This window comes from Eurytemora carolleeae, unplaced genomic scaffold (genome assembly GCF_000591075.1).
Source record: "Eurytemora carolleeae unplaced genomic scaffold, Eaff_2.0 scaffold1156, whole genome shotgun sequence".
In the NCBI taxonomy this organism is placed as follows: domain Eukaryota; kingdom Metazoa; phylum Arthropoda; class Copepoda; order Calanoida; family Temoridae; genus Eurytemora; species Eurytemora carolleeae.
The window spans coordinates 17,038-21,454 of NW_019402187.1; positions in this window are offsets into that span (position 1 = coordinate 17,038).

A 4,417-nucleotide genomic window follows, 5' to 3' on the forward strand; every position below is an offset into this window, starting at 1 on the left:
AGAGTAAAGCCCCGCTAAATAGAATTTCAAGTGATAAATATATTCAATTTAAGGCTTGAAAGAACTGTGCTTGAAAAACTGGCATCAACTTGGTGCATATTTGGGTTTTAATCCCGACAATTATTGATCAAAAGATAGATAAATAGATAGATAGATAGATAGATAGATAGATAGATAGATAGATAGATAGATAGATAGATAGATAGATAGATAGATAGATAGATAGATAGATAGATAGATAGATAGATAGATAGATAGATAGATAGATAGATAGATAGATAGATAGATAGATAGATAGATAGATAGATAGATAGATAGATAGATAGATAGATAGATAGATAGATAGATAGATAGATAGATAGAGAGATAGATAGATAGATAGATAAAAGTGACAGAATACTAGAGTTTAGGACAGGATTATCGTCGCTAACAGTGTTATAAATACTTTAACTCAGACACACCCTGTAATATTTCTAGTAATACATCTATCGATATTTCTTTCTATCTATCTATCCATCTCTCTATTTACCTATCTATCTATATATCTATCTTTCTATCTATCTTCCTATCTTTATATCTATCTATCAATCTAAATATATATATATATATATATGTATATGTACCAATATAAGTTTACGTTTATAAAACAATTAGAATCCATATACTGCAATGTTTTCATCCTTTCATCAATCTGTATATGGACTCTTTAATCTCATTCTAGCCATATTAATATTTGCATTTTATTTCGTGTATCCATCTACCTATCTATCTATCTATCTATCTACCTACCTAATCTTCTACCTATCTATCTACATCTCCATCTACCATCGATCTATACCATCTATCTATCAAAACATTGTATTCAAATGTTTTCAGTTTGGTATAAAGTTATAAATATAAAAAAGAGTATATAGGACTAGGGTGCAATGTAAACAAAATTATGCCAATTCGGACAACAAAATCAGGAGTTTACAAATACTTACTAAAAAATAAAGCTAGATTAAGCAGTGATTAAATTGATTAAATTAATTCCTTTATACCTTGCAAGGAAAACTTTAATTGAGGTATCAAGCATTGATCCACAAATTTAAAAGTGCCCTTATTAAATATCGAAATCAAGCCTTAAAGATTAACAATAGCTACACAAAAATTTCTATATCTGGTGTTTGATATATTAAACCATGATAAAATAGTTTTAACGTTTAGAAGGGGGTCCAATTAAATCCATTCTTTATTCCCAACCTGTTAAGAGTTAAATTTTATGTAAAAAGAATGTATCTAGTTGATAAATAGTTGTAGGACCAGTACCCAGGGGCGTATAAAGGACTTGGACCAGGGATGGTTGTAGCCAATTTGACATTCCAGGGGGCTTTAAGTCCCCCTTGTAAGTTTTCACTTCACCAAGGGGGGGTTAGCTCTGTAGCCCCACCCCCTGTATACACCCCTGGAACCCCTTGAAGTTATCGTTTAAACAATCTGAATATTTAAACTTGTAAATATTCAAATACTCATGGCTTAGCTCGGACCATTAGCTGGGTTTACATATTTTACCTTTTATTAGTTTCAATTCCGTTGGGTTTTATTATTTTCATGGTTTTATTATTTTCATGTTTTAAATATTTTCATTTATTGCAATGCTGTCTGGGTATACCCTATGCGGAAAGTGCAGAACTGCATTTTTAAGCAACAACAAAAGTATATCATGAACTAAATAAGATTTTCGCACCAACGTATCCCCCCTCCCCTTTTCTTCCATTTGTTCACCATATCCTTCTCAATTTGAATAGTCTTTATTAAAATAAATTAAATTTTACTGTCAGGGAGAAATGGAAAACGTAACCAGGTGGTTTCATAGTTTTGGCGAATAAATGATCAATATAATTAAAAATTTCAATTTTTCCCTCCTCTTTGAAACTGTTGCCCCTGATTAAGGTGCAGCTTGTCTGGAAAGGGAGTATTTATGCTTTAGCATAATAATTTAAGATTTCTATATAAAGGTGTTCAGTTTCACGCCTTCACACGCTTAAATATTTACCAGGGTAAATCATTTAACAATTTGAATCCTCTACAGTTAACAGGCAATGGTAGGAACCAGGGAGAAATAGAGGTAAGGAGAGGATTAGAACCAGGGAGAAATAGAGCTAAGGAGAGGATTAGAACCAGGGAGAAATAGAGGTAAGGANGAGAAATAGAGCTAAGGAGAGAATTAGAACCAGGGAGAAATAGAGCTAAGAAGAGGATTAGAACCAGGGAGAAAGAAATAGATCTGACAAACGACAGCCAAAACGATTCAACCAATTTTTTTTGTTTCGGCCTCACATTTAAAAGATACGTCAAAATTAAAACCAACGGTATGAAATGGTAAAAATAGTAAGAAAAGAAAACAATGTTATAAGTAAATGTACATACTTCCATCATTAAGTAAATTTAATCAAAAATACAGAAACTCCCACAGTTTGAATCCATGGTATTGAGTATTGAGCGTACATACTTTTAAATTATGTTGTCTACTAGACAATGTATAGAGGCGTGTAGTTATGTACAAATATTTCTACTTAACCCTAGAAACATTGAAACAATTCTATCCGTTGGAAAACCTTGAATTCCTTTAAATTGTATGAATAATATTTTATCCTTTGTCATATCAGAATATATATATATAGAATCTGGCTGAAGATACTATACTGTAGTTGGACAAGATACTAGAATGTAGCTGGACACTTCAATCTCAGGGTTCAGCCAAAAATGCAGAGAACAAAATATTATGGTTGAAATTATTTTACTTTATTCTCAGTATTAACAATAATCTAAATCTGAACAGTTTTGTCAGATGACATTTTTAAATCAGGTTGCAACGATCTAGGGATTAAAGAATTTTAAAAGTTGGTGGCAATTGATCAGTTCTGAATTTCTATATTGAGTTTGTAAAACTATGAATTGAGTAATGAGCTAATATTCTAATAACACAGCAGTGTTTACCTTGGTTTCCATTCAACCCTGTCATTCAGTCTAGCATTGGCTTTAAGCAGGTCTAGGCATAATTCAGGCAGTTCTAGGCCTTATTCTAAAGGTTCTAGGCCTAATTCAGGCAGTTCTGGGTCTTATTCAAGCGTTTCTAGGCTAATTCAGGCAGATTTAGGCCCAAATCAGGCACGTTTAGCTCTAGTTCAAACAGTTCCAGGTTTAATTTAGACAGTTTTAGGTCTAATTCAGGCAGTTCTAGGCCTAATTCAGATAGGTCTAGGTCTAATTAAGGCAGTTCTATGTCTAATTTAGACAATTTTAGGCCTAATTCAGACAGGTTTAGGCCTTATTCAAGCTGTTTTAGGCCTAATTAAGGCAGTTTTAGGTTTAGTTTAAGCAGTTCTAGGTCTTATTCAGGCAGGTTTAGGTCCAGTTTAAGCTATTTCTAGTTCTAATTTACGCAATTCTAGACCTAATTCAGAGCATTCTAGGTCTAATTCAGGCAGGTTTAGGTCTAGTTCACGCAGTTCTAGGTCTAATTTAGACAGTTTTAAGTCTAATTCTGACAGGATTGGGTCTAAATCAGCCAGTTCAGGTCTAGTTCAAGCACTTAGAGTTCTAATTTATCTAGATCTGATAAAGATAATATAACATTTTAAAAATTTCATAATATAAGTGAAAAATAATTTAATAAAGTACTATAATAAACTTAACCCCGACTGTAAATTTAATTTTCGATTACATTTCCAGTTAGAGTGGCGTATTCGATTCACAACGTACGATACCATTAAAAAAAAACAGATTATCATTAAAGGCCCCTAGAGGACCTAGATTTTATAGGGAGACCAATAGTACTCCAATGATGTTGATTTATTTATGTATTTATGTATATTTATTTATTAATGTATAGTTTGTGATATACTCCAAGTAATTTTTTACAAATATACTTTGTGATATGTTTCAGTTTAACCCGGTGTAGTTTGTGAACTTGTGATATCTTTAACCCGGTGTAGTTTGTGAACTTGTGATATCTTTAACCCGGTGTAGTTTGTGAAATTATGATATCTTTAACCCGGTGTAGTTTGTGGACTCGTGATATCTTTAACCCGATGTAGTTTGTGAACTTGTGATATCTTTAACCCGATGTAGTTTGTGAACTTGTGATATGTTTAAGTTAAACCCGATGTAGTTTGTGAACTTGTGATATCTTTAACCCGGTGTAGTTTGTGAACTTGTGATATCTTTAACCCGATGTATTTGATTCCTCTCTCTGATATGTTTAAGTTTAACCCGATGTAGGTTGTGAACTTGAGATATCTTTAACCCGATGTAGTTTGCGAACTTGTGATATCTTTAACCCGGTGTAGTTTGTGAACTTGTGATATCTTTAACCCGATGTAGTTTGTGAACTTGAGATATCTTTAACCCGATGTAGTTTGTGAACTTGTGATAT